This window comes from Macaca mulatta, chromosome 17 (assembly GCF_049350105.2).
Source record: "Macaca mulatta isolate MMU2019108-1 chromosome 17, T2T-MMU8v2.0, whole genome shotgun sequence".
NCBI classification, from domain to species: domain Eukaryota; kingdom Metazoa; phylum Chordata; class Mammalia; order Primates; family Cercopithecidae; genus Macaca; species Macaca mulatta.
Window position 1 is genome coordinate 67,336,755 of NC_133422.1, and position 10,820 is coordinate 67,347,574.

The 10,820-nt window shown below is 38.1% G+C and overlaps 1 non-coding gene across 1 annotated transcript; it reads left to right on the top strand.

Moving 5' to 3' along the window:
* The first annotated feature begins 9,987 nt into the window (after positions 1 to 9,987).
* Positions 9,988 to 10,118, top strand: LOC114673620 (small nucleolar RNA SNORA9). Its single transcript, XR_003724394.1, has one exon. It is a non-coding gene; the product is annotated as a small nucleolar RNA SNORA9 (small nucleolar RNA).
* The last annotated feature ends 702 nt before the right edge of the window (positions 10,119 to 10,820 follow it).

A 10,820-nucleotide genomic window follows, 5' to 3' on the forward strand; every position in this document is an offset into this window, starting at 1 on the left:
ATGAATGAGAAGTGAAGGAGTAGGGATAGGAAGTATGGCCAACTGTTTCAGGACATTTCAAGACAAAGTAAAGAAGAGAGCTAAAACTGTCATTAGAAGATCAGGTGAGGACTTTCTACAGAATGAGAAATCATTGAAAGCATATATAAGCTGATAAGAAGAAGCAAACAGATAGAGAAATATTAAAGATACAAGGGAATGGTGAACCAGATGATGGAACACTTCCTCTGTACCAGTCCCTGGAAAGGGTACTGGATATTTAAGATGAATAAGCACTTAGCTGCCTCTAAGAAACTGAGGGGCTAAGAGTCGAGAAAGATGACATCTGTACAAGGTGTTACAAGAGCATGGAGGGCATTAGCACCGTCAAGAAGAGTCCGGAAATCTTCACAAAGGAAGTTAGACCAGTAGAGGACAAAAGTGAAGGAAAATTGTAGGCAAAGAAAATAGTAAGTGAAGGGTGGAGTGGAGTGAATGGATATAATATTTGGCGAATGTATTTAATAGAAAATAATCTATGTGGGTAAATGCTGAAAAAAATGGAGTGAAAAGATACATTGGGGCCAGAGAGTAAAAAAATGTGTACGTTGTTTTAAAGAGTTTGAAATCAAGCTTACATTCATTTATTCTTGAAACTTTCTGAGAAGGGGTACTTTCATGTTCCATTTTATTTGGCTTTGTGTAGTTTTAATGCTCACTTTGATCATGCAGTATTTATGTAATAAAATAGTTAAAAGAAAAATAAAATTAAAAGCATCTATCAAATTTCTACCATTTGCCAGGCATTGGGCAAAAAATATAAACAAAATGAAATCTTTACCTTCCAGAAAGAAACAATATGAAAGATAAATAGTCGGGCAGGACCAAGTGACTTGCTTTGGCCAATGAAATGTAGGTGGACAGGATATGTGACGTGTGCCCACGTGGAAGCATTTAATTGCCGCTGTTTCATTGTCCAGCCTACTCTTTCCTTGCCATAGAAAACAAGAGAGAGGGCTAGGCACAGTGGCTCACGCCTGTAATCCCAACAGTTTGGGAGGCTGAGGTGGGCGGAATACCTGAAGTTGGGAGTTCCAGACCAGCCTGGCCAACATGGTGAAACCCCGTCTCTACTAAAAATACAAAAGAATTAGCTGGGCATGGTGGCACGCACCTGTAATCCCAGCTAATCAATCAGGAGGCTGAGGTAGGAGAATCGCTTGAACCTGGGAGGCAGAGGTTGCAGTGAGTCAAGATTGTGCCACTGCACTCCAGTCTGGGAGACAAGGCAAGATTATGTCTCAGAAAAAAAAAAAAAGAAAAGAAAAAGAAAAAGAAAACATGAGAGGACACTTAAATCGGGAAGAGATATAACATTAAAGCAGCCTGGAATGTTAGATCAACACTGGTAGAATGGCACACTTTGTATAAGTGAGAAAGAAACTATAGTGGATTAAGCCACAGAGATTTGGGGTTTGTTATTGCAGCATAACAATCTATCCTGATGGATACACTGGGGCAACATCTAAATCTTAGAGGTGATCTGTCCTATATTTTTGGCATGAAATTTGTTAAATGCTTCATTGGTTTTCACCAGTCATGAAGTACCCTGGATTTCTGGAAAATAAATATTGGAAACCAGTGTTTTTTCAATACATAAATCCTCAATTCATATAGAAGTTTACATTTTTTTCCAGACATACAAACTTACAGATATTGCCAGAGTTGATATTATTGTGAGATACGCAGGGAATACTCACTTTAACACCAACGCAGTCCTTAACCTTCCCTCTAACCTTATTTCTCACAACTCTCATCACAAACCTTGTGCTCCAGGAAACTAAACAAATGGATTTTACCACATACAGTTCCTTCCTCTGTTTGTTAATGTATACTATTTCTTTTGCCTAGAATGCCTTTTACCTATCATCTAATATCCAAAGCCAATAAATCACTTTTTTCATAAAGTATTTCCTTGCTCCTTTACACACATACACACACACACACACAGAGAGAGAGAGAGAGAGAGAGAGAGAGAGATTTCCCACAGGCAAAGGAAAGAAGAAATGATGAAATTAAATTTTATCCAATACCTCATTATATGCCTGGCACTATATGTGGTATTTGATGTACATCCTTGAACTCCTTGATCACTTTATCTGCTTCTTTTGTAGTATTTAAAACTCTATACCTAAATGTTATATATTTTTTTGTACCTTAATCACTTTCTTTTTTTTTTCTTTTGAGACAGAAGTCCCGCTCTGTCACCGAGGCTGAAGTGCAGTGGCGCAATCTTGGCTCACTGCGACCTCCAGCAATTCTCCTGCCTCAGCCTCTCTAGTAGCTGGGATTACAGGTGCACTCCACCACGCCCAGCTACTTTTTTTGGATTTTTAGTAGAGATGGGGTTTCACCATGTTGGCCAGCCTGGTCTCAAGCCCCTGACCTCAGGCAATCTGCCCACCTCGGCCTCCTAAAGTGCTGGGATTACAGACATGAGCCACTGCGCCCAGCCCTTAATCACTTTTAAGAATAAAATCAGTGTCATTTACAGAGACCAGAGTGAGAGCTGGCATATAGTAGACTCTCAATAACTTTTTTTAATGAATGAACTTCAAATATCTTTTTAAGGTCTTCTGCATATATTTATATGTAAGCTGGTTCTGAAAGGGAAGAAACCTGATTAGAAATTAATATAATCCTTTGCCTCTGCTATTATGCTTGATTTCCTGGCTTTCAAACATTCCAATGCCAGGCTGCAGGACTGATTTAAAACCCCATTGCCCAAAAAGAAGCAGAGGGAGCTGGGACCCAATAACCAAGGTCCCTTTTCCTTGTAAAGACATTTAGGGATTTTATCTGTTTCTCATATCTCAAGAACATGATTACTTAACTATCATAAAGTAAGACACACTGTACCAATGACCAATCAGAAGACATGGGTAAAATTGTGGGAGGAAGCCCAGGGAAACAGTCAAACAGCTTTAGGCTTCACAGGACACTAATTAATCATTTTGGCTAGAAAGCCCCTCTCCGCATGGAGCATAGTGTCTTCCAAAGAAGATTTGGATGAAACATTTCACCAGATGGATCCAGTACCTACATTAAGACTCTGCCACCCACACCCTTATGTATTCATTTATTTCTCCATAAAATATTTGAGAGTGTGTTGAGGTAGCAGAACCTGTACTAACAGTGGACTAAGAAATATGTTGTACGACAATTCGCCTCCAATTTTCATAGCTGAGTGTAAACGAAAATGGAGGCTCCTAATTAACGTTATGTCATCAAATAAACATCAAGCAATTCGGAGTGATTTAGATTTCACTTTTACTCTTTTTGACCTAAGAACTAGGGTGGCAGGATGACACTGGCACACTAATCCTGCAAAAACTCAGGGCCTGTTTTGCACTGAGTTACTCATGTTTAGAGAAATAGACATCTGCTTGACTTCAAAATCACAGGGTCAAAAAAAGTCTTTAGAGTACGCATTGCCTCTAGTCATTGCAGTGTAGTTAAATTATAAGTTACATAATAAGTATTGCCATTTTATAGACACCTACACTACAGGTATTATTTCCTCATTGCAGAGATGAGGAAAGTGAGGCTTAGAGAAGTTGAGTTACCCAAAGTTATTTGTCTTTTAGTGGGCAGAATTAATATTCAAATCCAGGTCTTCTATATCAAGAGCCCAGGCTCCTTCAAGAACTACACTTCAGCTTATAGCACAGTGCTGCATCCTAGGTTTTGTTTAGAAGTTACATACATATATAAATATTCAAGAAACAGGTTGGACTTATAAAGAAGACATACTTTTTTAAAAAAGATTTCAAAAACAACCTTCTGCTAAGAACAAACTGTGATAAAAGAACTCAGGCACAAAATTTTAGGGTTTTTTTTACCTTAAAAATTAATAAATATCAGCTTTGTTTTCAGGTCTTTATAGCAAAGGTTAAAATAAATGTTGATAAATTAAGACTATTAACACAGACTGGTAATAGCCTAGATAGCAATTTAGTGACATTACCATCTTACACTTTAATGAAATAAAAACTTGAATTGATTGTGTAAGGAAAGACTCTCTTGTTTATTCCAATCTTAATATTACGGTTGATAATTTCACCAGCAGCCCTGATGAAAATATACCTGATATAACAACACCACAGGAAACTAATGATTGTCATGAATCTGTTTGTCGCTGAAGTACAAAGATACAGACTCATCAATCTTTTAAAAATTACTAAAAGCAAACAAGTGATCAGGACAAATAAATTATTATGTTATCATTGTTTCTATGTCTTCTACTTTATTTTTATTACCTTATTTCCTGGGGAAAGTGGCCAAAATATCTTTCAAATATTTGTATTTAATTTTAACCTTTACTATCTTAACTCCACAGAAGATTTTAAAGACTAAATTTCAGAAAACTGTCTATTGTCATTGTGAAATAGCTCTTTAATCTTTTATTTTCCTCTTCATCAAAAGATAATCAGTAGTCACCTGATAAATAATACCAGTATTATTTATCATTTCTTAACACAATGTTTTGCCTATTTTTAGGACTTTAAAACTTGACTGTAAATTATTATTCAAATAGAAAACTATGCATATATGGCCATGTTTTTTTAAAATTTACTCCAGTAAATAATCCAGAAAGTTCTATTGCTCCCATCACCTCTGAAGAAAACAAAACTAAACAAAATCAAACAAAAACATCTTACTGAAAGATAGTTGCAGGCATTTAGCTAACTGCCTCTATTGTAAACGTTTCTTTTTTATGAATGCATAATCCAAATATAACCAATTTGTCGAAAACAGAAACTAAATCTATGCATGTTGCATTCAGATGAATAGGAGAGGCAGGTCATCAAACTACTGTTAAATGAAAATCAGAATATTTTTTATTTTATTACAATATTTATCCTTGTTGTTATAGAATTCAACATTTTCATAATCTTAGACTTGATCATGTTTCCTATACTCACGGGATAGAAAGCATTGAAATATACAGAATCTTCTCTAGTTCATTCAACTTCAATCACATTGGAACTAACAAGACTTCATAAGTAGAGTTACATAAAACATAGCATGACAGCAGTCACGAGTACAGATTTGGAGGTAGGGGACAGACTCCTCCCAATATGATATAGCATTTTAACATTTGGCTTCTAGTGTCAAATAAACAGGTTTGAAATCTAGTTATGGTAGTTAACAGCCAGGTTAAGTCACTTAACCTCTTTGCCCCTCGGCTTCCTGGTCTGTATCATGGGAATAGTAAAAGCATCAACCTCAAAGTCCTGTTGTGAAGATTAAAGGAGATAAGATGTGTAAGTGATTAGTCCAGGGCCTGGCAAATATGAAGCACCCAATACACATTAGTATTGTTGTTTCTAAAGACACAACCATGTGTGTGGACACAGTTAGAATTTCTTTTTCTTTTTTTTTTTTTTTTTTTTTTTTTTTGAGACAGGGTCTCACTCTGTCACCCAGGCTAGAGTGAAATGGTACAATCTTGGCTCACTGCAGCCTCTGCCTCCTGGGTTCAAGCAATTCTCCTGCCTCAGCCTCCCAAGTAGCTGGGATTACAGGTGCCCAACACCACGACCGGCTAGTTTTTGTATTTTTAGTAGAGACGGGGTTTCATCATGTTGGCCAGGCTGGTCCTGAACTCCTGACCTCAAGTGATCCACCCACCTCAGTCTCCCAGAGTGCTGGGATTCCTCCCAGAGTGCACAGTGGCATGAGCCACCATGCCTGGCCCAACACATTAAGAATTTCAAACTGGGATTAGAGCCATGAGAATTTCCCTAATCTTAGTAAATCTACATAACTAGGACAGTTAAAATTCTGGCTAATTGGAAAACTCAGGAAAGGATTCCAAATTAGTGACTTTTGCAGGATTATTGATAACCATAACATTGCTCAAGAATTTGAGCCAAAAATTTAGTATTCTTATTTTGACCCACAGTTGGATCCTTACTCATTCCCACTACTAGTCAACTGCCATTTGTCTCTCATTTTAAAATTAGTTGTTTGGCTGTTTTTCCTTGATCAATCCAATGTTCATTTTTGGTATGTGAGATCCTTAATACTTACCTCACTAATTCTCAATCTCAGGGCTGTGAGACCCTGGGAGACTACTAGGTCTCATAAGAGAGTAGAAATTCCATATGCCCACCCATGGTATTGTTCTTTAACTAAACAAATAGTATGTCTTCATATATAGGCACTATTTTTCAAATGTACATAGATGTTGCTTTGGTTGACGACGTATACTAATCCCTCTCTTGACAACAAAGTGGTCATGAATTCCTAAGAGTTTTAACTTTAGGAATGTCTCCTATTCTTCTGAACTTAACATGCATAGATTCAGTTTCTGTTCATGACAAATTGGTTGTATTTGGATTATGCATTAATAAAAAAGAAAAGTTTACAATAGAGGCAGTTAGCTAAATGTCTGCAACTATCTTTCAGTAAGGTATTTTTGCTTAATTTTGTTTAGTTTTGTTTTCTTCAGAGACATTAACTTTAGAGACATTAGAGTAATATCTCTAGAATCTTTCCTCAGTTTTCCATTCACACTGGTGCTGTCCTGAACCAGACCCTCACGTCCAAACTATACTTTTCCAGCATTCTTCCAACTGGTTCTCCAGACCTCAATATGGCTCAACTCTGGTGTGTTTCACATTGTCACTTAGTTCATGACTCAGTTCCTCCCTCTCAAAAATGAATTATAAATCTAGTCACTCACAAGATCATTGGGAGAATGTAATGAATGGATTGTGAAAGTGTTTTATATAAAAATCTCTGAAGATATTAATTATTGCTATGAGCAATTCTGATCTTAGCCAGGAGTGATTCATTTATTCAACGAAAATGTATCAATGCTTATTAGATATGTACAAAATGGTACGCAAAGTGCTAGTGACAAAAATATCAATGAAACACAGTCCCTAGCCTTGAAGAAGCACAAAATCAATGTAGTGGAAATCCTTTATAGTATATGTCCAGCCCAGGCACTGGTTTTCCCTGCCCTGAGAACTGTTCCACATTCACAGGGTGGTCCTGTACAGACAGATAGAGATTGTGTGACTCCGTTCCCCTGGACAAAGTGGACTGAACTGGGATAGACATCTGAAGCCTGATTGACCCACAAGCTGTGCTTTCTTTAGAGAATCTGAACTGAGATTCTGAGACAGCCAGTCAGTCACTGTCAGTGGTTAGAACAGCAAATCCTATAAATTTTGAGTTGTCATGTCTTGGGACAGAGAAGCCAAGAGGCTTCTTGGCAGAAAAAGAAGAATCAATCTAACAAGAAAAAAGATACCTGAGTTTCTGGAGATTTTTTATTACTTAGTTTGAAAGGCGGGACGCAGTGGCTCATGCCTGTAATCCCAGCACTTTGGGAGGCTGAGGCAGGCGGATCACAAGGTCAGGAGATCGAGACCATCCTGGTTAACATGGTGAAACCCCATCTCTACTAAAAATACAAAAAAATTAGCCAGGCATGGTGGTGGGTGCCTGTAGTCCCAGCTACTCAGGAGGCTAAGGCAGGAGAATGGCATGAACCTGGGAGGCAGAGCTTGCAGTGAGCCGAGATCGCGCCACTGCACTCCAGCCTGGGCGACAGAGCAAGACTCCATCTCAAAAGAAAAAAAAAAAAGCATATAATTAATTCCAATCCAACACTACTATAATAAAGGCATATAGAACAAGCTTTGGAAGCCCAGAGATGGCCGCCAATAGCTGACTTTAGGATTGTTTTACAGAGGAGATGAGATTTGAGTTGCTATCTATTGCCATATCTTCTAGATTATGTGATCTGCCCACCAAAAGAGCCTTTCTCCAGCTCCCACGCTTCACTCATGCCCCACTGTATTAGTCTGTTTTCATACTGCTATAAAGAACTGCCCAAGACTGGGTAATTTATAAAGGAAAGAGGTTTAATTAACTCACAGTGCAGCATGGCTAGGGAAGCCTCAGGAAACTTACAATCATAGCAAAAGATGAAGGTGAAGCAAATCACCTTCTTCACAAGGCAGCAAGAGGGAGAAGTGCCAAGCAAAGGGAAAAGAACCCTTTTTTAAACCATCTGATCTCATGAAAACTCACTCATTATCACGAGAACAGCATAGGGGAAGCTGCCCCCATGATTCAGTTACCTGCACCTGGTCTCTCCCTTGACTCATGAAGATTATGAGGATTGCAATTCCAGATGAGATTTGGGTGGGGACACAAAGCTCGACCATATCACCTACCCTCATGAAATGGATAGTTCCAAGCCCTGGCTCGAGCATGCATTGTCACAACTTTTTTAATTGGACCATATCAACTTGAACTCCAATATGCAACACTGTCAAAAGACTTCTGACAAGCAAGAGGACTAGGTCACCAGTTCTGTTTTAATTACTTGCCCAAGATCATACAATCTTTAAGAGGTTTTGAACATAAGCATTCTGATTCCAAATATACTTTTCCTGCCATTGTGGGGTAGTGCAGAGCTCCTGTGAGGAGGTCAAGTGGCTATGGAGACACAGATTGAAGAATCTTGCAGAGCCTCATTGTCTACAGACTCAAGTCCAAATGCTTTGGCATGGTGTTTAAAATCCTCCACAATCTGGTTTCGATCGGTCATTTCCATCTATCCCCACACATGTCCACCGCATCAGACGTTGGACAGCTTCTAAACTTGCCACCCATTTTCATGCCTGCCTTCATATTACTCTCTGAGAGCATGGCCTTTAACCCACTGCATGTATCTGCCAAGCCTTCTCCATCTACACACAGGCCTATTTCATTAGTCCCTACTCTGCCGACTTTGCACTTTAGTCATTCTTCTAAAATAGTAGTTAACCACAAGTTCTCATTCCTCATTAGATTGGGAACCTGTGCCAAATAAGCATCTCTCCAGAATCACAGTCAAACACATCTACCCAGGAAACAGATAAAAGCAGAGACAGCCTTATAGAGAAAGAAAATGGGCATGATCTGAGGTGTTCCTAAAGACCATGCCAGCAGCAAAATATTCTTCCCATTCGAGTAGCATGGTGCCTGAAAATCACACTATTAGGGATTTATTTCTTTGGGTCTAGCATTACTTGGTCTTCAATTAATAAGAAAATGTTTAAATAATCTAAGTATAAATTAATTTAGAATACATTTCCTCTGTGACAAAAGGAGCTAAGCCATAGGTGGAGCAGGTGCATAAGAAATGAGGTATAGAAAAGAGAGGAAAGGTCAAAGAAAGGGGACATTCAGATAGCAAAATAAAAATATACACTTGGCAGGGCTTAAGAGTCATACATTTAATTAATTAGAAAAGCAGCAACAGACATCACTATCACCGCTATCATGAGGATTTCGTTTCCTTCTCTCAAAGAATTTACTGCAATTGAAGGTTGAAATGTCATTTCAATTGATTTTTAATACATGACAACTTACATTTCCTTTTGCCATCTTGTTGTTGCAATTGAGAAGGCACTGGCAATAGCATTAATAGATGAGAAAGTCCAATATACCCATTTTGTAAAAATAATTTGATAACGTAATAGAAGTCAATTCAGTTTTTGGTCAGTTAGCACAAGAGACGCTAAATACCCATCACTTAGTTCCTCACGCTTGCAAACAGCCTACGGTTCTTTTTTACAGCAGCAACATGAAATGTGATAAAGCCTATGAGACCAAGGAGAGAAAGAAGCTCAACCCCAGTTTTGCTTTGCCATTAACCTGGGATAAAATATCAACCACATTGTTTAATCTGTAGGTAGGTTTCTTCATCTGCAAAATTGGGGTAATACTCCTGTTCCCCTTCAAATATCAGAAAGTGAGACATAGCTAGTTCAGTGTTTTAACACATAGAAACTGACCAATTTTATGATAAACAAGGTGAGTAAGATACATTCTTGGTTACAAAATGGCCTCATGACAAAAACTGTTTTATAAACAAATATGCATAATCTTTAATTTTCTAAAAGAAGGCATATCAAAAACAGTTTTAAAAGCAAATACTGGCAAACCTCCAGCGTGCTTGGGTCTGTGGTGACCTGTGCATTCCTACACTGCTCGACAGAACAGTATTGAAATAGTTGAGGGTTTGTCCTGCTCCATCCAGAGTAAGGTTATAGAAATTTCAGACAATTGCTTGAAAAAAATGGAAAAAAAAAAAAGAAAAGAAAAGAAAACACACTTCATGACTTCACATATAAAATAAAGATTTGTTTTTATTTTATCTTTTCTTCTGGAATCAATGCTGGTTTTTTGTTTGGGTTTGATTTGTTTTCTTTAGTCTTTTCTTTTTTAGAGACAGCACCTGTTGCCCAGGCTGGAGTGCATTGATGCTATCATGGCTCATGGTAGCGTCAAATTCCTGGGCTCAAGCAATCCTCCTACCTCATCCTCCCAAGTAGCTGGGACTACAGGCATGCAGTACCATGCTCAGCTAATGTTTCTTGTGTTTTCAATGGGTACAGGGTCTTGCTTGTTGCCCAAGCTGGCCTTGAACTCCTAGTCTCAAGGGATCTTACCATCTCAGCCTCAATTTCAAGTTTTAACAGTTTCAATTAACAGTATACCAGTAGTAAATTTGTTTCTAGGACTATAAAGATCTAGCCTCATTACAGCAACAATAATAATAACAACATCAGGAAACAAAACATGTACTTTTCTCACATGATTCCATTTAATTCACACAGTTAGTTTTACAGGTAAGGAAATGGGGAGTTAAAGAGTTTAAATAACTTGGTCACAGTCACACAGTCAGTGGAATCACAAAACTCAAAGCTATACTAAAGCCTCACTATGTCCAGCGTGGCCACAGTGTTTCTGTCATTGGTGGGCTTTCC